Source organism: Chrysochloris asiatica, unplaced genomic scaffold, assembly GCF_000296735.1.
Source record: "Chrysochloris asiatica unplaced genomic scaffold, ChrAsi1.0 scaffold00260, whole genome shotgun sequence".
NCBI lineage: Eukaryota > Metazoa > Chordata > Mammalia > Afrosoricida > Chrysochloridae > Chrysochloris > Chrysochloris asiatica.
The window spans coordinates 2,444,057-2,467,959 of record NW_006408778.1 but is presented as its reverse complement, the minus strand read 5'-3'; the positions used below and the strand labels follow the sequence as shown (position 1 = coordinate 2,467,959).

General features: G+C 42.1%; 1 gene segment (V, D, J or C); it reads right to left on the bottom strand.

The window, feature by feature from the left end:
* Positions 1-23,903, bottom strand: part of LOC102835906 — a 647,474-nt gene that overhangs the window by 319,257 nt on the left and 304,314 nt on the right.

Genomic DNA, 23,903 nt, shown 5'->3' with positions numbered 1-23,903 from the left:
CAACAGCAATTCCTTTTGCCCTGTGATGCCTGCATGAGGTCTATGACTTGCAGTAACACTGAACTGAACAAAATCAAATAGGAAAAAGGTCGTATGCTAGATAAAGCACAATGCTCTGGTGCTGGGCTGGGGTAGTCTTCTGCTGAGCTTTGGATAAGGCATATGATAGAGGAATTACAAGTGAATCCACTTGAGCTCAGGTACCACCTGATTTCATCTGGCTCCTGGTTTCACCAGACGGATGACATACTCCTGTGGGACTGGCACTGGAGAAGCTGCTCTTTCACCACTTCCCTCAAGCTGATCATATTTCCAGCCCGATGTTCCTGATTATCACCTCCTTGAGACATGGCTTTGCAGAATCCTAGGCACCACCTCATGTCTGGCAAACAGCTCCTGGAGACCCTGAGTAGGTGAGATTTGTAAAAGGCTAGGTATCAATTCCCACCCAAATAAGCCCTGTCTGCAATGCTCCCTAGTGTACTTCTACACAGTTAACATCGGCCCAACTGCAGTGTCCTTTCCTCTGCTAGCCTCCAGAAGATCTCAGGCAGAACTAGTACACACTCCCTACCTTACCTTACTTGGAGCACACTCTGCTATTCCAGGTTCCTCTACCTTGTGGTATGGGCATGGCCATTGAGGGACAATGGAAATAATGCTTTCTTGAGCTATGATCTCTATGTGTCTATGCCTGACTTTGATGGACACAATGGTGTCTGGAGTGTGGAGGTCTGTGCATGGGGACCTTGAGCATGGTTGCTTGGAGCCGTCTCCTGTCTTCTGTGACTTCCTGGGGCTGGATATGTTCTGGGAGTCAGAGTGGAGGAATACAAGTGAGACTGGGGTCTGTGTTTGGGGTATTCTTGAAACCTCCATATATGGGGTGGGTAGATGCTGTTCCTGGGTCTGATGCTGACACTGGCTGTAAAGGCTGGGAACTGAGGGGTGGGTTTTTGCCACTTGTTCTGCCACTGTGGGAAGGTCCTTGACAAAAGAAGCCCTCTCTTCCTACCCTTGTTCTGCCCCAGGACTAAAGGAGGGTCCAGCTAGCCCAGGCAACCAGTTCCCAGGACCATGGCTTAATGTGAGCATAGTCCTTAGTTAGTTCTGAGGGATGTTGAGTGAGAGAGAAAGCAAGGCACATTAAGAGAAAACCAGGCAGGTCTAGGGACCCTGCATGTGTTGTATCTTGAAGGTACTTCCAGGAAAGGAGATATGTCAGGCTCTGGCTGCTGGGTTCAGCTTTCCAGCTTTGTGTTGGCACTGTCACCAAATGATTTCATGACTTGTATGGACTTTCCTGGTAGGATCTCTGTGGTGACCCTCCAGTGGTGTGGGCCCAAGGGGCTATGCTATGTGGCAAATGACTGTGGCAACCCCAAATCCATACTTCTGTGTCTTTGACAAATAAATTACTTTTCTTACAGTTTATTGTTGTTAATTACCTTCAGTTGGTTCTGACTCATAACAACCCAATATACAGTGGCTTGTGGGTTTGAGTTGTGAGGAATCCTGTGCTTATCCTACAGTGCCACACCAGGACTGTAGTTTTGGAGGCTTGAAGTCCAAATTCAGGATGCTGGCTCTAGATAAAGGAACCTTGTTGTTGCTGTGGGTCAGGCATCAATTTACTGACCAGTAACTCTGTGGAAGAAAGATGAGACTGTCTATTCCCATAAGGATTTATAGTCTTGGAAATCTTATATAAATTGTTATGACTCAGAATCAACTCAGTATCAGTAGCCTTTTTATACTCTCTCTGCTGAATCTGGGGGGAAGTCCTTGTTTCTTTCCAATTTCTAATCCTAAATTCCTTGGAAGATTATGTGGTTTGTATCATATACAGACATTTTCTTGCCTAGTCTGCTGTTTTATATCTCAAAAAATATTGACTCAAGACACATAATACATGTGGTACTGTAGGATAAGCACTGGACTGCTAACTGCAAGGTTGGAGGTTTAAACTCACCAGATGTTTGTTGGGAATCCTATACAGGTTGCTATGAATCAAAACTGACTTGACAGCCCTTAACTAGAAGAGAAACATTAACATAATAAATCCATGACCAAATGTGATTATAACTACAGGCTTAGGGTTTAGGATTTACAGCAAATATGCTTGGTGAACACAATTCAAACCATAATACCATTCATAATCCTGGGTAGTTTTGCAGCATCTAGTGGGCAGGGCTTTGGTTCAGGGGTTGTTTTTTTTTTTTTTTTAGAATGTTGTGAGGTTGTAGCTGTGACAGCTCAGGAGATCACAAGAAGACCACACACAAAGATCCCAAGAAAACCACACCCCCTACTCCACTCCATCAGAATGTCAGCTAACAGCCCTAGAAATATAAATCTGAACTCCATGACTCTGGACTCTATTCCTGAGAGGTTACATGCTGTAGCACCCGGGGGCCTCTTGGTGTTCTGTGGTGTTTAGTGTTACCTGTTCCTGGGAGGTCCCATGGTGGGTATCTGTCCATCTTGAAAATCAGCCCAATATATTGCAATAACATCCAAGGTGAATGAGTACCCATTGTCATTATTCATTTGTTACTTGGGGGCTGACATATTGTCAGGAAGGACCAGTCCCTGGAGAAGGACATCATGCTTGGCAAAGTGGGGGATCAGTTAAAAAGAACAAGAGCCCAATGAGATGTATTAGCCTAGTGGCAACAGCAAAGGGCTCTAATGTATCAACCGTTGTGAAGATGGTACTGGAATGGGCAGTGTTTTGTTCTATTATGCATAGAGTCACTATGAGTTGGAACTGATGGAATGGCACCTAACAACAAAAACAGCATACCCTGGAAGCCAGCAGAAGCAGGTAGTAGAGTCTAAGGTGTGAGGTCAATGTTTCTGTAGCCCAGAGGAAGGGAACACCTAGGACTGTAAATACAAAGTTTGCCCTTTATCCTGTGGGAGGGCATGGTGTACCATTAGGAAAGAGACCTGGGTCCAGGGAGTTCCTTTCATTTGTGGCTGTGGGTCAGTGGTATCCTGAGGCACAGTCCCTACAGCCTCCTGGGTTGGCCTTTATGTTGAGGCTTCTGCTTTCACACTTCACTCATCTCCTGCAGTCCTGGCCAGGAGACTGCTCTTTTGTTGTATTCTTCCTCAAGCAGTCACAGGTGGCTGGTACCCAGAAACACTGAACTCCATGGAGAGATAGATAGGTGAGAGGGACAGAAGTCACAGTTCAGGAAATGATGTGGTTACAACACTACCATGGGAGAAGATTTTTTTTTTTTTTAATAAATTCACCTAGGTACATGCACTATAAATTTCATAATAAATGCATTATTTGCACCTGCTGAACAATTTAAAATAAAAGGGAGGGTGTCAGAGGACAGGTTATGTCCCTTCTTTCTATTTATTTTGGGTTCATTCCTGTGATTATAGGCACAAGTCTGAGGCTTTCTGTGTACTCACATTGTTGGGAGCAGCTGATCTGAAAGTCCCTGACTTGGGGTAGTTTAACCGAAGGATTTCAACTGAACAGTTGTGGTCCAGAAACTCCAGCTGCTTGAAATTTAAGATTCTCCCCCTCTGAGGAACTTTCAGAGCTGCCCCAGGGGACAGGGAGCTTGTAAGGTCTTTGCTTGTATTTAGCTATGTCCTTCAACTCAACCTGCGCAATATACTAGCTGCCCTATCTCTCTGTTTCCACAGAAACTACATTCTTCTGATAAAGTCCGACTTACTGCATTTATCAAAACACCAGATGTTATTCTTTTCCCTGTCCCCAAGCACCTCCCCTTGAGCTGTGTAAAACATAAAATCGCAGAATAGGTACCTGTCGCAGTATCTCCATCTGAGTGCTGTGTCTCACCTGGTCCTAATGATACTATATTTCAAATGTATCTTGTATCTTTCTTTTATTTCTTATCTCCTGTCGCTCCTACTCGAGTTTAACCTCTCTCTGCATGGGTCCTGGAGAAAGCCAACTGTCACATGTGGCAGTTGGCCCCAATAGTGTTGTCTCCAGCAGTTGTGTTGGCTTCAGCACCCATATTGAAGTATCAGAATGCCTCAATTCTATCTGCCTTGCATACAGCTGATCTATAGGACTCCAACTACCCCACAGCCCCCAGGGTTGTGGTATTAGTCGGCATCGTTGTTCAGTGCATCTGCAATGTGGCTTCCATAGCTCGGGTGCAGGATGGATATGGTTTGTCCTGTTGGTGCTGATGGGCACTGCTAGACTTTGTCCCAGGATACTTCATCATGTGCTTTGGTTGAGACTTTTTGATTGGGAATGTATCTCTGTGGTTACTACAATAATGAGTGCTACAATAGTAGCACAGTTACATGTGCCCCAACACAATCCTCTCTAGAACAGCATCTTCTGCAATGGGGATTCTGAGTGGTCACGACGTTTTGCTATAGAGCTCAGCTGAGGAGGAATACTCTGACCAGTCATCTTGGTGTCAAGAGATAGCTGCTCTCCAAGCTCCTCTGTGTGTGGCACAGTTAAGTGCTGTGGATTCCACTATGGTCAACGAGAGTCACACCTTGGAAGGACTCCTGTGTGGAGTCATAATTTCCTTAGGCAATAGCTTGCTACCAATTTTTTTTTTTTTTAATCATTGTAAATAATTCTATGATGAATGCCTAGCAGTGCAGTGTTTTCTGTCTTTACCTAGTATTTGCTAGTAATTCTGTTTCTTTTGTAAATTGTGTGTGATATAGTTTCCCATTTCTAAAGAGTTTTGCTATTTTTCTTGTTTGTTTCTCTAAGTTCTTTGCATCTAATGATATAACACTTTTACATACCAGCTGATTGTTGTTGTTATTCTTAGTTTTTTAGTTACTTTTAAATTGTGATTTTTGTTTTAGTATAAAGAGCCTGAGCATGTTATCTAATTTTATAGTCTGGGCTTGGGAGTAAAGTCTTGTCTGACTGTGGGTGACTCTGAGTCTATTTCTTTGGAACCTATGTATTCTGTCCAGAGGGCTGGTTCAGTGTCAGATATTTTCCTCTTAGAGGTCCAGTCTGACTAGAAATTCAGTTTGTTTCAATATATCTTCCAGTTACTACTGAGATGTTTATGAGATTGGTGTTTCCCTGATTGTTGTGATGACCAATAGTTGTTGTTGCTGTTAATAGTTCTTGAGTCAGTTCTGACAAATAACAACCATGTATAGGATTTCCAAAGAGCAGTTGATGAGTTTGAACCTCCGACCTTGGAGTTCAAACTGACCTTAGGTCTAGTGCTTATCGTATGATTCCTTACCAGGATGACTGATTGGTGGTGGTGCAGTTGAGTTGGCTCTGACTGATAGCAGTCCTGTATAGGGTTTCTGAGGTTGTAACTCTTTATGGGAGCAGAGAGGCTCATCTATCTTCTGAGGTACAGCTGATAGTATCCAACCACTGATCTTGAGATAAGCAGTCTGACGTAATCACTATGCTACCAGAGCTACTATTACCCATTAATAGTCTCTAATGCCTTATTTAATTTTTTAAGAACGTTTTCTTGTGAATTGGTTTGTTGTTGTTAAGTGCCTTCAAGTCAGTTCTGACTCATAGCAACCTTGTATCGTGTTTCCAAGGACAGGCTGGTGAACTTGAACTGCCAACTATGCAGTTTAAACTGATCTGTATTCATATTCTAGTGCGCAGTTGGAGAGGTCATGTCATTTACACTTAGAGTACAACAAATGAGGCAACAGGTCTTTCTTCCAGAGAAGAGAGAGGGAAAGTGGCTCTGGTTGGGAATGGAGAAGGTTTTCAACACTTCCCTGCACACTCACACATGGGGTGGAATCTCATGGAGCTCAGGTTTGATCAGGGTCAAAGTGGGATATTGAATTTTTTAGGCTTAGCTTGCCTACATGTTCTGGGTACTGGACATACAATATCCTACTTTCTGTGATCATAATTGTGACAGGAGGACCTGCCCTTGTCTATTCTTGCACTCTATGAGACTAAAGATTCTCTCTGGCTTCTCTTTGGGACCACCAAGTGATCATCAGAGAGCACACTTCATTCTTGTCTCTTGTATATTACCTCGTGAGCCACCAAGGAGGGTGCAGAGAAGTATAAGGGAAACCACTGGAGGTAAAGAGCATTTGCCACTGCCTCAATGGGACTTCCACCTGCTGGGAAATTCTGACGGTCCATGGTGGCTGTATACCCAGAGCCAGTCACCATTCTTATTGCCCTATGTTTAGAGATGTGGCCTATCCTAATGGTTCCAAAGCAAGGCTACACTCTATTTCTGAAACCAAGTCCTCATGTCCTGTGGTTGCCCTCACTGCTCCCAACACATGCTGAGACACGCAGCCCTCAGAAAACCTTGCCCCAATTGTGGTGGCTCCTAAGACAAGTGGTCCATGTGGTAGTGTGGAGTTGGTTTCTATAATGATGAACAAGGAGTGAGTGCATTTCTTTAGTCCTTCAGAGCCTCAGACATGTCTGGGGTTAGCAAAGACCACCCCCTTCCCCATATCATAAGGATCATGCTTCCAACCTCTGGGCCTTGGGGAGGACACCATGCAGTGGCTAGACCCTTCCCGCAATGGGACTGTGGGATTCAGCTAGTTTTAATCAGGGACTAGAGTACTGTGGTAATTACAGATTCTTCACCACAGGGATATAGGATCAGATATTACTTCCTGTCCCTGTAGAGACTAGAGTGTCACAAGGGTCTTTGGAGGGGTGGATCAGATCCCCCTGGGATTTGAGCCATGAGTGAGTGAGGGAAGGAGAGAGGGTTGAGGCTTAAAGGAGGCCAATTGGGAAAGTGTAGGGGCACATGCTCTTGGCTCATGACTGTGTCCTTGAATTCCAGGAATGGCCTGGGTCAGCAGTAGTTCTTGACTCCCTCACTAGCCATCAAGGAAATCCTTCTCAAAGCCCTTAATTGCTTATGCCTGTTTCTCCACAAAGAGAGAATGTAATGTAGCCAGCAGAGGATGGGTTTAATGTGTTTGCATCCCTGATTCTCAGCCACAGGCCTTGCAATCTTTGCCTAGTGCCAGGTCTGACCCTGCGCTACTGGTTCAAAAATCCTTGGATCCACTTGATTATCACATTATTCTCTAGCCCTGAGCACAAGGATGACTTCCCTTGAATGGGCCAGATTCTCAGAGGGACGACTCCACCTGTCCGGTGGCATTTGAAGGTGTTGGGGTTTGTGTGGAGGTAGAGGTTGTTGCTACAGTGGTGCCACCATGGTCATTAGAGTAAGCATATACCACAGCTTGACAATGTCTAATAATAACTGGGCCTGAAACTTGGAAAGAATGATCATATCCTCAGAAGCAGAGAAGGTCTAGAAATCAAGTTTCACTCTGCAACCACAGTCACAGGGCTAGCAGTTGGACTACAGTGAAAGAGGATGTGCTTAAATCACCAGTCATTGTGGGATTGTCTTTGAAAACTAGAACATAGGGTCAAGGACTTTCTGGGAAATCAAGGCTGTAGGGTGTCCAAGGTTGAGGTTGTCAATGAGAGGAAATGGAGGACAGGAGAACAAAGAAGACAAATTGATTTCTCTGTCCAACTTGAGGACACTGGGGAGCTTCCTGCAGCCAGGCAGCAGGAACTCCTTTTTTTTTTTTTTTTTTTTTTTAATTTTTATTGTAAATTATGTGGGTTTACATGGGAGAACATCACTTTTATATTCATCCTGCCATATTTTGTTTCTTTGCAAAGATTTCAATTCCCTCCATGCATCATCAAATAACCAAAGGTACCCCCCGCCCCCACAGGCCTGCAATCTGGGCTTTCAGCACACAGTCCCTCTTACACCCTGTTGCCCATGTCTCCAGCAACTCCATCTGTCCATGTCATCATCTCTGTACCCATGCCTGTTGTCACTGCCTCTCTGGGAAGGGTCACCCTCTCTGCTCTTCTCACTTGCTGGTTCTGGGGACTGCTGCTCCTAGGCTGAAAAATCAAGCACTCTTCTCCTTTTGTCAAAAAATTTACCTCTACATTCCCAACCCTCACAGTTAAGTCCTGATGGCAATTATTCATTCTTGTTCTACAAGAGTCTTATCCCAATTTCCTTTTGCCAACCTGGTCCCAACAGACAGGAAATCATTCATTGGAGGTTCTAAGTACCCCTGCCCTGTCTGGGCTCCCTCTTGAAAGCTTGTAAGCCAGTCACTTCTTGCCTTTAAAGCCCTCCCCCCAACCACCATTTTGGGTAACCAATGTCTAAGTAGCTCATCCCTCTTAACCCTGTGTACCAAGGGGGTGGGAGTGATCCTTGCTGTAAAGATTTGTTCCTGTTTTTAAGCTACTACATCCATACATATAGGTGAAGTTCATCAAATTTTAGTGGGTTACTCTTTTATTTTTTTCCTTCCCTCTTCTTTCTTCTTCTAGTCGAGTTCTGATCATCTGGCCATCAAAGCCAGGTCAAGTGGGTACTATCTGCTAGTTTGGGTGTTCTTGTGCATTTCCCCTCACTTCATATCAGCTGGAAGCTTTATTCTCACTCTAGTCCTCTGTAGCCATGTCACTGCCACTGGGTCCAGGAGTTCCTGGGTCTTGCTGTAACTGCTGGCCATTCAGGACTTCTCCCTGGTTTATAGGAGTCTATTGAGTGTGGTTGGACTTAGATCCTAACTTCGGTGCTGTTTTTCCCCCCTCTTCCCCTTATCGGTGACCAAAGTGATCACCAGCCAGACCACATGGCTGCTCTTGTATTCCCCTTACCCGACCACTTGCCTTGATAGCTCCCAAGCAAACAGCTTACTTGTTCTTGTAACAATCAATCATACTGCTTTTATTGTTTCTGATTATTCCTGCTGATCTTTCTTTACGAATTATCTTCTGTTCTTCTAGCCATTCCAGGTTGGTCTACTCATCTTTTCCAGTGGAAATTTCCCACCTCAGACAATTATGGATGGGATTCTGGTTTCCACTTACGGTCTTATGCAATGCACAAGCTTTGTAGGAGGTCTTTTTCACTGGACAATTTCTAGCCCCCTTTATGTTATTCCAATCAGTTATAAGCTGAAGACAGGCTTACAAGCTTTCTATTGTAATGTTTCTGGCATTTCTTTTCCCTCCCACCTAGTCAAGTCTATATCAAAGTGATAGGCCAGAGAAACCAAAATTCAAAGACAACCAAGCATCTTAACATTATTCCCCTCTTTTACCTTTTCAAAGCATTCCTCAATCCCTGTATCCTGAAGTGCTGTTATTCCAAGATTGTGCATACATCATCATTTACCTCTGTCCCACTTAGCCATGCGAACCTGCCTAACTGTTCTCCCATCTGCATTTTTTGTCTATTTCCCTCTCTCTTCTTGTGTATTTTCTCTCCCCTCCCCCAACGGCCAAGCTTTCCTGTGTCTATTCCCTACGCTATGCTCTATCTTCCTCTCCCTCCCTCCCCTCCTCTCATCCCATACATCCCTGTGATCAGCAATTATAAATATAGGTTGCTTTTTTCCCTACTTTTGAGTGGGTTCTTTTTTTCAGTCTTTTACCATATTGGTTTTATGCAGTATTACTCCTTTTGAGACTGACTAACTTCAATCAGCATAATGTCTTCAAGGTTCACCCATGTTATGCGGCTTTCAACTTCCTTGTTGTTCTTTAAACTAGCATAGCATTCCATTGTGTGTATGTACCACAGTTTGTTTATCCATTCTTCAATTGATGGGCTTTTAGACTGTCTCCATCTTGATGCTATTGTAAATTGTGCTGCTATGAACATTGGTCTGCATATATCTACTCGTGTTATGGTTTGTATTTCTTGTGGGTAAATACCAAGTAGAGGGCTGGATCATAAGGTATTTTTCTATTTCCAACCTTCTGAGGAAACGCCATGTTGCATTTCAGAGTGGTTGGACCATTTTGCAATCCCACAAACAATGTAGGAGGGTTCCAGCTTTTTTGATCTTTGCTGTTATTGCTGGTGTGAGATGATATCTCCTTGTTGTTTTGATTTGCATCTCTCTGATGGCTATTCTAGCCCCCTAGATGGCTAGTGATCGTGAACATTTCTTCATATGTTTGTTGGCTGCACATATCTCCTCCTTGGTGAAGTATCTGTTCATGTCCAGTCCCCATTTTCAAAATTGGGTTATTTGTCTTTTTCTTTTACAAGTGTTGAAGCTTCCTAGATGTTTTAGAAATATGTCTCTTTTCTGATGTGTTGTAGCAAAAGATTTTTTCTCATTCTGTGGGTTTCCTTTTTACTCTTCTGATGAAGTCTTTTGATGCACATAAGTTTAAATTTTAGTATGTCCCAATCATATATTTCATCTCCTTTTTTGTGTGTAGTTTTCAAAATGTTTGGTTGTCTGTGTATGTCCTGAATTAGATCCCTCACATTTGTTCCTATTTTTTCATTGATGACCTTCATAATTTTGGGATTCACATTTAGTTCTTCAATCCATGCTGAGTTCATTTTTGTATAGGGCATGAGGTAAAGGTCTTGTTTCAATCTTTTGTATATCGCTTTCCAGTTCTGCCAGAACCATCTGTTAAAGACACTCTCTCCTCCCCATGCAATATATCTAGGCACTTCATTGAAAATCAGTTGGCTGTATGTGGATGAGTTAATTTCTGGATTCCCGATTCTGTTCCATTGATCTATGCATCTTTCATTGTACAAGAACCTGGCTGTTTTGACCACTGTAGCCATGTAGTAAATTTTGAAATCCGGAAATAAGTTGCCTCCAACCTTTTTCTTCTTCTTAAGCAGTGCTTTGTTTATCTTGGGTCTTGTTTCCTTTCCATATAAAGTTTGTAATTTTCTTTCCCATCACTTTGAAGAATGTTGTTGGAATGTGGATTGAGGTTGCTTTATATGTGTAAATTGCTTTGGGCAGTACTGACATTTTCATAATGTTGAGTCTTCCCTTCAAAGAACATGATCTGTTCTTCCACTACTGTAATTCTCTTTTGGTTTCTTGTAGTAGTGTTTTTTAATTTTCTTTATATAAGTCCTTTGTTTCTCTGATTACATTTGTTCCTAAATATTTCATCCTTTGGGCAGCTATTATTGCCTGCCTAATGTCCCTGTCAGCACTTTCATCGTTACTGTAGAGGAATCTAACTTGTGTGTGTGTGTGTGTGTGTGTGTGTGTGTGTGTGTGTGTTGATCTTATACCCTGTCACTTTGCTGAATCTTCCAATGATGTCTAGTAGTTTTTTTTTTACTGAGTTTTTGGGGTTTTCTTTATATAGGATCATATTGTCTGCCAATGGAGAGATTTTTACTTCCTCTTTGCCAATTTTGATACTTTTAATTTCTCTATCAGGTCGTATAGCTCTGGCTAAGACTTCCATAACAATACTGAATTTTATTGGTGACTAATGGCGTCCTTGTATGGTTACTGTTGGCAGAGGGAAGGCTTTCAGAGTCTCTCCATTGAGAATAATGTAGGCTCTTAGTTTTGTATATATGCTCTTGATTATGTTGAGGAATTTCCCTTCAATTCCTGCTTTGTTGAGTGTTTTTATCAGGAATGGATGTTGGATTTTTTCAAATGCCTTTTCTGCATCAATTGATATGATCATGTGGTTCTTTTCATTTTTCTTATTTACATGATGGAATTGCATTGATTGTTTTTATAATGTTGAATCAGCCATGTATCCCTTTTATGAAATCCACTTGGACATGATATATATTTTTTGTCATCTGGTGTTGTATTCTGTTGGCTAGGATTTTGTTGAGAATTTTTGCATCTATGTTCATGAAGGATATTGGTCAGTACTTTTCTTTCTTAATGATGTCCTTCCCTGGTTTTGGTATGAAGGTTATGCTTGCTTCACAAAAAGTATTAGGAAGTTTTCCATACTCTTCTATATTCTGGAATAATTTGCATAGAATTGGAGACAGTTCTTCCCTGAATTTTTAGTGGAACTCACCGGTGGAGCCATCTGGGCCTGGACTTCTTTTGTTTGGGAGTTTTTTGATGACCTGTTCACTTTCTTCTTTTGTTATAGGTCTGTTCAAGTTTTCTACTTCACTCTGAGTAAGATTATGTAGGTTGTGTTTTCCTAAAAATGTGTCTATCTCTTCTAAATTTTCAAATTTATTGGAGTACAACTCTTCATAGTATTCTGTTATTATTCTTTTTATTTCATTTGATTCCTTTGTGACATCACCCATGTGGTTTCTAATGAGAGTACTTTTTGTCCTCTCCCTCTTTTCTTTTGTTAGTTTTGCCAATAGTTTGCAATTTTGTTAATGTCTTCAAAGAACCAGCTTCTTGTCCTGTTAATTCTTTTTATAGTTTTTCTGTTTTCCATATCATTTATTTCTGCTCTTATCTTTATTATGGTTTTTTTTTTTTTCTTTTGATTGTAGGTTCCCTCTGCTTCTCTGTTTCTAATTGTTGGAGATGCTGTGTTAAGGTGTTAATTTTGGTTCTTTCCTTTTTTTGGATGTGCACATTTATCTAAATAAATTGTCCTATCAGCACTGCTTTCACCATATCCCAAAGATTTTGATATGTTGTGATTTCATTCTCATTTGTTTCTAGGAACTTTGTAAATTCACGTTTTATTTCTTCTTTTACCCAGTCACTTTTCAGCAGGGTGTTATTCAGTTTTGATGTATTCAATTTTATTTCCTTGGTCTTCTTATTTTTGGTTTCTAGTTTAAGGAGCTCTGGTAGTGTAGTGGTTATGAATCGGGCTGTGAACCGCAAGGTCAGCAGTTCGAAACTACCAGCAGTTCAGCAGGAGAAAGATGAGGCGTTCTGCTCCCATAAAGATTTACAGCCTCAGAAACCCTGTGCAGGGTCACTATGATTCGGAACCGACTCCACAGCACTTAACAACAACAACAACAGTTTAATAGCATTGTGGTGTGAAAAGATACTTTGTAGAATTTTTATGTTTGTAAATTTAAGGAGGCTTGTTTTGTGACCTAACACACAGTGAATTCTGGAGAATGTTCCATGTGCACTAGAGAAGAATGTATATTGTGCTGTTTTTGGGTTGAATACTCGGTACACATCTATGAAGTCAATTTGGTTGATGGTGCTGTTTAGTTCCTCTGTAACTTTGTCGAGTTTCTTTCTGTTTGTTATGTCCCTTTTAGAAAGTGGCATATTAAAATCACCCACTATAACTGTAGATTTATCTATTTCTTTCTTCAGTTCTAGTAAGGTTTGCTACATACATCTTGGTTCTCTTTCATTGAGAGTGTAGATATTTATTATGGATATGTCGTCTTGCTCAATTGACCCTTTAATCATGTGATAGTGTCCTTCTTTGTCTCTTATGCTGGTTTTTGTCTGAAAGTTTACTTTTTGGAGATTAGTATTGCCATTCCTGCTTGTTTATTGTTGTAGTTAGCTTGTTGTTGTTGTTTTCCATCCTTTAACTTTTAGTTTGTTTTTGTCTTTGTGTGTAAGGTGTGTCTCTTGCAGGCAGCATATTGAAAGGTTTTTTTTTTTTTTTTATCCATTTTGCCACTCTCTGTCTCTTCACTGGTGCATTCAATCCATTGATATTCAATGTAATTATAGAGAGGTATAAATTAATTGCTGCCATTATGGTAATTTTTTGGTAGTGCTGTTCGTTCTTTTGTCCTGCATGCCTTCTTGTGCTGAGTTTGTGTTTTTTGTGGTAGTTCTTGTTGGTTTCTTCTTAGTTTTCATGTTTGCTTGTTCTGCTTTGAAGTTCATTTTCACAGTAAGTTGTGAAGTATTAGCTTTGTTTGTGGTTACCTTATGGTATATTAACTTTTCTCTCCATCTAATAGAATCTATTGTATACTGTAATTTACCTGACATCCTCACAACTGAATCTTTGTTGCTATGTTTATCCCTTCTTTGACATTGATATTATTTTGGTCTTTGGTTGAACTCCCAGCTCCTTTTAATTTATTTTTGTAGTGATGTTCTGTTCTGGACTCAGCTGTCAACTGAGTTTCATGTGGTGTTGCCCCACCATCCACTCTCTGTTTATTGTCTGTTCTTGTTGCTTTTCAGTCTTAAGAACTCCCTTTTGGAAGTTTTAAAGTGCTGGATTGGTTTTGATAAAATCTCTTAGATTCTGTTTATCCTGGAATGTTTTGGTTGCACCATCATATTTGATTGATAGTTTTGCTGGATAGACAATTTTTAATTGGTAGTTTTTTTTTTCTTTCAGGGTTTTGTATATGTCTCCCTATTGCATTCTTGCCTGCTTGGTTTGTGCTACATAGTTAGAGCTTAATCTGATATGCTTCCTTTGTAAGTGACACTTCTCTTCTCCCTGGCTGCTTTCAGGACTCTCTCATTTTCTTCAATTTTGGAGAAATTATTATATTGTCATTATTATAATCATGATATTATATATAACATATTATATATAATATACATTATATATAATATCTCATTATTATATACCCTGGTGACTTTCTATTGGAGTCTATCCTTCCTGTGGTACCTTTGGCTTCTTGAATGTTTATCTTCTTGTCTTTCAAGATGTTAGGGAAATTTTCTTCCAGAAGTTCTTCAACTATCTCCTCTGTGGACTTCTTTGATTCTTCCTGTTCTGGGATGCCAATAATTCTTAAGTTGTTCCTCTTCAAGTTATCCAGCATGAATCTTAGACTCTCTTCAGATTTTTTTTACCCTTTTTTCAGCTTGCTCTTCTATTTTAGCAGCATTGAGAGATTTGTCTTCCAGCTTGCTTGTTCTGGTTTCCATCTCTTCTGTTCTGTTCCTTTCCCATTTCAGTGTATTGTCCATATCTGATATTTTATTATTAATCATGTGAACCTCTTTTTGTAAGTTTTGGATTGTTATCAATACTGTATCAATGTTGTTTGATTGCTCTTGTAGTACTTTCCTGACTTCTTCCTTATTTTCCTTCACCCCTTTTTGGAGCATTTGAATTTGTTTCCATATCATTCTTCTGAATTCTTTTTCAGGAAATTTCAAAAACTGTTCTCCCTCTTCTGGGGAGCCTTTGTCTGTTTCTAGCACATTTGTTTCAGTTATACTTTTCTGCTTTTGGACAAGTTTTGAGGTCATTTGTTGTGTTTGAGATCTTTTGTTTGTCATTTCCAGTAGTTATGTAGGTTTTTTAATGCTTAAATGGATGTTTGTTGTTGTTTTATTAAGCTTACTGGGTATGTCCTGGTGAATATGATCAGGAGATACGCTTCCCTTTTCGCATGTAATGTTTAGCAGCTGTTATTGGCTCTTGTCTCAATGATGGAATAATATTGGGTATGCTAGTAGCTTGGCTATATGGCCATGTTGCTGACTCTTCTGGAGTAATGTAGGGAGAAAAAACTCCCACATCCAGGAAAAATGTGAGAACAAACGGACCCAAATTAGAAGCAATATAAAAGCAGAGACAATAATCTCCACTTTGAAACTAAAATAAAACTATGTCCGGCTGTCCAGTCACCTTGCTACATAGGCAGTGTGTGTGTACTATAGAAGCCTCCAGTAGTGGGTTGGGTGTCCACTCATTCAGGTTGCTTCTCTAGTTGCTCTAGAGGTGTGCAGATAGGTATGGAGAAGTTAATGGGAGAAAGATTGCTTACTATTTTTGTCTCTGAAGATCAATTAAGTATCTGCGTGTTCACAGTGTAATTCTTGAAATAGTTGCCTCTTTTTATGGTTTGTCTTTTAGGCCAAATCTGATTTTATTTTTCTTTCTGGGTAGGCAGGGGTTAATGATGCCGCACAAGTTAACTTTAGTGCTGTAACCCACATTCAGAAGTTTAAAGCAGCAGCCAAAGGATCTGCCCTTGGACCAATGGGTTTCCTTCTCTCTGTGCCATAGGAAAGCTGTGGTGTCAACACTGGACTTTTTTGAGGGGTGCACTCCCACTTGCCTGAAGCCATCTGGGCTAGACAAAGAAGGCACAACAGAGAAGAGAAAGAAAAAAAACAATTGTTTAGAATCCTTCCACACCTCCTTTTACAAATGTCACTCTGCCATTTTTAGTGCCAGTTCCCTTTGCTAGTTTGTGTGTAGCCCCACCCACTGACTTCTGACTGAGCAGGATGGCCACAGAGGGAGTTCTGTGCCTTGCCTGATATCTGAAACACAGTGTTTTCCTTTATACAATAATTTTTCCTTCTGGCAGTCAATGAAAACTGACACCCTGACTCAGAGCTCTGGTGCAGTTTCGTGAGAGCTGTGTCTCTGGGTTTTCAGCCCCTCTTCCATAGTGCTTGACCTACCTGATTCTGCTTTGCCGTCTCCAAAATGGAAATCTCCAGCAGGAACTCCTTTTGCCCTGTGATGCCTGCATGAGGTCTATGACTTGCAGTGACACTGAACTGACCAACGTCAATTGGAAAGAAAGTTGTATGCCACACAAAAATGATCTGGTGTTGGACTGGGGTAGTAGGCCTTCTGCTGAGCTGTGGATAGGCATGTGATAGAGGAACTGCAAGAAAATACACTTGAGCTCAGGTCTCACCTGATTTCATCTGGCTCCTGATTTCACAGACTGAAGACATACTTCTATGGGACTAGCACTGGAGAAGCTGTTCTTTCCCCAAACCCAAAAGGTGGTCAAATTTCCAGCATGATTTCCCTGATTATGACCTACTTGAGACATGGCTTTGCAGAGACCTCATGTCTGGCAAGAAGCTCCTGTATCTGTCCATCTTGAAAATCAACTCAATGTATTGCAGTAAACACAAGGTGAGTGTTTACCCATTGTCATTATACATCAGTTGCTTGTAGAGAAGGATATCATGCAGACCCTGGAGAAGGATATCATGCTTGGCAAAATGAATGGTCATTGAAAAAGAGCAAGACTCCTATGAGATGCATTGTTATGGTGGCAGCAGCAATGAGCTCCAATGTAGCAACAATTTTGTGGATAGTGCAGGACTGTGCAGTGTTTTGTTCTGTTATGAATACAGTCACTATTAGTCACAACTGACTGAATGGCACCTAGCAACAAACAGAGATATATCCTGGAAGCCAGAAGAAGAAGGTAATAGAGTCTAAGGTGAAAGGTCAGTGTTTCTGTAGCCCAGAGGAAGGAAACGCCTATGACTGTGATTAAAAGCTTGTCCTTTATCCTGTGGGAGGGCCTGATGTACCATTAGAAAGAGACATGGGTCTAGGTGTGGCTTTGGTTCAGTGGTGTCCTAAGGCCCAGTCCCTACAGCCTCCTGGGCTGGCCTCCTTGGTTGAGGCTTCTGATTTCACTCTTGACTCATCTCCTGGGGTCCTGGCCAGGGGACTTTGGTCTTTTGTTGTATTCTCCTTCAGGGAGTCATGGGTGGATGGTCCCAAGAAATACAGTTCTATGGAGGGATAGATAGGTGATAGGAACAGAGTCCTAGTTCAGGACATGAAGTGGTTACAACACTACGATGTGATTTTTTTTTTTTTAACAATATCACTTAGGTTCATGCACTATAAATTCCATGATAAATGCATTATTTGCACCTGGTGAACAATTTATAATATAAGGGAGAATGTCATTGGACAGGCTATGTTCCTTCTTTCTATCTAATTTGGGCTCCCTCCTGTGATCATAGGCACAAGGCTGAGGATTTCTGTGTACACACATGTTGAAGTATCAGAATATATCACTTCTATCTGCCTTGTGCAGAAGTGGTCAATGGACCACCAACACCTCATAACCCCCAGGGCTGTACCTCCTTTTCTGTGGCATCTGTGGATCATCGTTCTGTGCATCTGCACTCTGGCTTCCATAGGTGGGTTGCAGGTTGGATATGATGTCTCCTGTTGGTGCTTATGGGAACTGCTGGACTTTATTCCACAATACTTCACCACATGCTTTACTTGGGACTTTTTGATTGGAGCTGTATCACTGTGGCTATTATAATAACCACTACTATCATAGTAGCACAGTGACATGTGTTCCAACACAATCCTCCTGTGTAGAACAGCACATTCTGCAGAGGGGATTCTAAATGTTCATGAGGTTTTGCTATAGAGCACAACTGAGGAGGGATGACTCTGACCAGTCATCTGGAGGTCAAGAGTCAGCTGCTTTCCAACCTATTATGTGTGGCACAGTTAAGTGCTGGGGATTCCACTATGGTCAAGGAGAGTCTTCACCTTGGAAGGACTCTTGTGTGGAGTCATAATTTTCTTATGCAATATCTTGCTACCAAAATTTTAAAATCATTTAAAATAATTCTATGATGAATACCTAGCAGTAAAATGTTTTCTGTCTTTACCTAGTATTTGCTAGTAATTTCTTTTCTTTTTTTGTAAATTGTCTGTTATATACTTTCCCATTTCTTAAGTGTTTTGTTATTTTTCTAGTTAGTTTCTATACATTCCTTGCATCTAGAAATATAAAACGTTTACATGCCAGCTGATTTTTGTTGTTGTTAGTTTTTTTTTAGTTATTTCTAAATTGTGATAATTCTTAAGTGTAAAGAGCCAGAGCATGTTGTGTACTTTTATAATCTAGACTTGGGAGTAGAGCGTTGTCTGACTGTGTGTGACTCTTTGAGTCTGTTTCTTTGGAACCTCCATCTTCTGTCTGGAGGGCTGGTTCAGTGTCACAGATTTTCCTCTTAGAGGTCTAGTCTGATTGGGAATTTAACATATCTTCCAGTTACTGCTGAGATGTTGATGAGATTGTTATTTCCCTCATTGTTGTGATGACCAACTGTTGTTGTTGGTAATAATTTTTGAGTCAGTTCTGACACATAACAACCCTGTATTGGGTTTCCAAAGAGTGATTGGTGAGTTTGAACAATTGACCTTGCAGTTCAAACTGACCTTAGGTCGAGTCCTTATCCTATGATGACTCACCAGGATGACCAATTGGTGTTGGTGGTGGTATGTAGTGGAGTTGGCTCTGACTCATAATGATCCTGTATAGGGTTTCTAAGGTTGTAAATCTTTATGGGAGCAGAAAGCCTCATGTTTTTCCTGTGAAACAGCTGATACTGTCCAGCAGTTGATCTTGTGATGAGCAGCCTGACGTAATCACTATGCTACCAGAGCTCCTTAGGAAGATCCATTAACAGTCCCTAATTCCTGATTTAATTTTTTTTAAATATTTTTTTTGTGGATTGGGAGCTGTTGTTAAATCCCATCAGGTCAGTTCTGACTCAAAACAACCTTGTATAGGCTTTCCAAGGATAGGCTGGTGAGCTTGAATTGCCAACCATGCAATTTAAACCGATCTTTTTACTACATTAACCCACAGCAACACACCAGATAGAGGTTTGCAAAGCAGAATATTAGTTTTACATTTAAGGACTTTTGTTTCACCTCACTATTTGCTATTCCTTCTATGTAACAACACTTTTATCCAAATTTCTCCCTGTGTTTCCTGTTTCCATTTATCTTTCTTGTTCAATGGGCAGGACAGAATTTGCCTTTTAGAATTTAATTTATGTCTTTCATTTTTCTTTCATATATACATTAGCCCATATTTTTCTTTGGGTGGTTTTCTCAGATTTTGTTATCAGTAACATAGTTCATTAATGATTGTGTTCTGTATCTGCTAAACCCTAAAGGGTTTCTCAGGCTTCTCTGTGGGACCACCAAGGGATCATCAGAGAGCAGACTTCTTTCTTGTCTCCTGCATATATTACCTCGGGAACCATCAAGGAGGGTGCTGAGAAGTGTAGGGGAAACCACTCAATGGGACTTCCACCTCCTGTGAAATTGTGGCAGCCATTGGTGGCTGTAAAGCCAGAGCCAGTGACCATTCTTACTTCTCTATGCTGAGTGATTTGGCCTATCCTAATGGCTCCAATACAAGGCTGCACTCTCATTTTGAGACCAAATCCTCATGCCCTGTGGTTACTCTGGCAGTTCCCTGTCCTGAATCAACAGCCCCTATCAATCCTTACCACAAACAGTGGTGGCTCCTAGGACAAATTGTCCATGTGGTTGTGATGGAGTTGGCTTCTGTAATGATGAACAAACAGTGAGCATATTTCTTTAGACCTTCAGAGCCTCAGACATGTCCAGGAGTTAGTAAAGTCCCTCCATATCTTAAGGATCAAGCTTCCAACCTCTGGGACCTTTGGGAGGACACCATGCAGTGGCTAGATGCAGTCCAAAAAGGGGCCTGTGGGATTGAGGCAGTTTTTAGCAGGGACTAGGGCACTGTCGCAATTACCAGTACTCCACCACAATGTTTGTTGTTGTTGTTAAGTGCTGTCGATTCGATTCCAATGCATAGCAGCCCTGTGTAGGATATCCCAGGAACAGCTTGAATTGCCAACCTTACAGTTCAAACAGATGTGCAGTCTGGCACATTAACCCACAGTGCTCCACCACCATGATAGGGGCTCAAATATTATTGCCTGTTCTTGTAGGACTAGAAAGTCACAAAGGTCCTAGTAGGGGGTGGGTCAGGTACCCCTGGGGACTGAGCCACAAGTGAGTGAGGGTGGAGGCTTAAAGGAGGCCACCTGGGAAAGTGTAGATGGCACATGCTCTTGGCTCAGGACTCAGAGTCCTTGATCCCCAAGATTGGTTTTAATGGCCTGCATCAGCAGCTGTAGCTGTTGGCTCCCTCCCTAGTAATCTAGGAGATCCTTTCAGAAGCCCTTTAATGCTTGTACCTGTTTCTCAACAACGAGAGAGGGTGATGTAGCCACAGAGGATGAGGGTAAATGTGTTTGCACTTCTGATTCTCAGCCACAGACAGGCCTCTCAATCATTGCTTAGTGGCAGGTATGACCCTGCACTACCTGTTCAAAAAATCCTTGGATCCAATTGATTATCATATTACTCTCTAGCTCAGAGCACAAGGATGACTTCTCTTCAGTGGGCCAGATTCTCAGAGGGATGTTCTCCAACTGTCTGGTGACAATGGAGAGTGTTGGGGTTTGTGTGAAGCTAGAGGTTTTTGCTATAGTGGTGTCACCATGGTCATCAAAGCAAACATATACCACAGCCTGAGAATGTCTAATAAGAACTGAGACTGAAACTTGGAAAGAATGGTTATATCCTTGGAAGCAGAGAGGGTCTAGAAAGCCAGTTTCACTCTGTAACCACAGTCACAGTGCTAGCTGGTGGATTACAGTGAAAGAAGAGGTGCTTAAACCACCAGTCATTTTGGAATTGTCTTTTAGGACTAGGACTTGGGGTAGAGGAGGTGCTGGCCAATCAAGACTGTGGGGTGCCCAAGGTTGAAGTTATCAATGAGAGGAAATGGAGGACAGGAGAACAAAGAAGACAACTTGCTTTCTCTGTACAACCTCAGGACACTGACAGGGTGTTCCTGTATCCAGGCAGTAGCAGCTCCTTTTGCCCTGTGATGCCTGCATGAGGTCTATGACTTGCAGCAACACTGAACTGATCAACATCAAATAGGAAAGAAGTTTGTATGCTAGATAGAGCACAATGCTCTGGTGCTAGGCTAGGGTAGAATGGCTTCTACTGTGTTTGGGATGTGGCACGTGATTGAGGAACTATAGGAAAATCCACTTGAGCTTAGGTCCCACCTGATTTCATCTGGCTCCTGATTTCACCAGACTGAAGACATACTTCTTTGGGACTTGCACTGGAGAACCTGCTCTTTCCCCACTTCCCTAAAGGTGACCAGCACAATGTCCCTGATTATGACCTCCTTGAGACATGACTTTTCAGAGACCTAGGTACCCCCTCATGTCCGGCAAGGAGTTCTTAGAGACCCTGGCTAGGTGGGATTCATAAAAGGATATCAATTCCCACCCAAAGATGCCCTGTCTGCAATACTCCCTAGTGTACTTTGACATACTTAATATCGGCCCAACTGTTGTGACCATTCCTCTGCCAGCCTCCAGAAGATCCCAGGCAGAGCTAGTACACACTCTCTACTTTACCTTACTTGTAGGGCCCCCTCCTATGCCAGGTTCCTCTACCTTGTGATATGAGCATGACTGTCGAGGGACCATGGACACAATGCTTTCTTGAGCTATGATGTCTCTGTGTCTGTGCCTGGCTTTGATGGACACAATGGTGTCTGGAGTGTGGAGGTCTGTGCATGAGGACCTTGAGCATGAGTGCCTTGAGCTGTATCCTGTCTTCTGTGACTTCCTGGGGCTAGACATGCACTGGCAGCCTTTACTGAATACAAGTGAGACTTGGGTCTGTGTTTGGGGTCGTCTTGAAACCTCCATCTATGGGGTGGGCAGACAGTGTCCCTGGGTCATACGCTAACACTGGCTATACAGGCTGGAAACTGAGTGGTGGGTTTTTGTCACTTGTTCTGCCATTGTGGTAGTTATAATACACTGTGGGAAGGACCTTGACACACACACACACACAAAAACACCCTGTTACTGCTTTTGTTCTGCTCTAATATCCAAGGTGAGCCCAGCTAGCCCAGGCAACCAGTTCTTAGGACCACAGACTTCTGATCAATGTCTATGGGTATATGGGGCAGGCAGGTGGCCAGGTCCAGCCCTTCCTCTACTAGTTCCCAGGCAAGGATCCATTGTGATACTGGACTTCCATCCCTTGAGATTTGGGGGTATACAGGCACATAGAGGGGAACCAATGCTTTCTTTCCTGATGTCTCAGCAGGAAGCCTGCTAGAAGTGGCCTGTCTTCTGTGGGGCATTCTCATTCAGAACTGACCAGCTGACCAATGAATCAAGAAACTCAAGAAGGGAGAAGGTCCTTTTCAGAAAGTTATTTGTTTCTGATGTGAACATAATCTTTCGTTAATTCTTAGGGGATGTTGAGTGAGAAAGAAAGCCAGGCACATTCAGATTAGACCAGGCAGGTCCAGGGACCTTGCATATCTTGTACCCTGAAGGTGCTTACAGGAAAATGATTGGTTGCTGGGATCAGCTTTCCAGCACTGAGTTGGTACTGTTAATTACATGATTTGTATGGATTTTCCTCTTAGGGTCTCTGTGGTGACCCTCCAGGGATGTGGGCCCAAACATGACTGTGGCAACCCCAAATCCATTGTTATGTGCCTTTGACAAATAAATTACTTTTCTTACAGTTTGTTGTTGTTAACTACCTTCAGTTGGTTTGGACTCATAGCAACCCTATATAGAGCAGCTGATGGGTTTGAATTGTGAGCATCCAGTGCTTATTTTACATAGACACACCAAGAGTGCAGTTTAGGAGGCTAGAAGTTCAAATTCAGAGCACTGGCTCTAGAGAAAGGAACCTTGTTGTTTCTGTGGGTCAGGATTTGGGTTGCTGACCATACGTTGGCAGTTCAAACCCACCAGTAACTCTTTAGGAGAAAGATGATTCTGTCTATTCCCATAAGAATTTATAGTTTTGGAAATCTTATATAGATCGCTATGACTCAGAATCACCTCAATAGCAATAGCCTTTTGGGGCTCTCTCTATTGAATCTGGGGAAAGTCCTTGTTTCTTTCCAGTTTCTAATCCTAGGTTCCTTGGAAGATCATGTGATTTGTATCATATACAGGTATTTTATTTCTTTGTCTTCTCTTTTATATCTCAAGAATGATTGACTCAGGAGGAACAAACAAGATGGCAGATCGGGTGGACGTATAGCAGAGAGCTCTGCCAACAACAACACAGAATACCGGACCAAGCAGGCTCAGGGGATGGTCCCAGAACTCAGAACCACATATAAAAGAATACTTAGAAGGTTGGAAGGCTCACAGCTGGGGGAATTTGTGGCAGAAGCAAGAAATCTATTGCTTTCTAGTCCGGGCTGCTCGGCTGCTCCAGGAGCCGCCATCTTGGGTGAGACCACGTAGAGAAAGGATCGGAGCGGCCACAGATGCCTGGCAGAACAGCTGAGATAAAGGTGTGGACATTCTTTTATTTTGGTATCTGTTCATTGGTCCCTTGTTGTCAGCGCACCTCCAGTAGGGTGACTAGAGGGGTGCCTGAGCTAGTGGGCACCCCAGCCCCCCCTCAGAGGGTTCTACTACGCATGCGCAAGGATCTCCTAGAAATCTAAAGAGACAGTTTCCAATTAAAACCAAATGGCTACAGCCGGTCATGAACTGTTTCAACTAGAAAAAAGGACTGAATGGGGATTGTGGAGTGGGACAAGCAGACAAAAGAGGAAATAGGC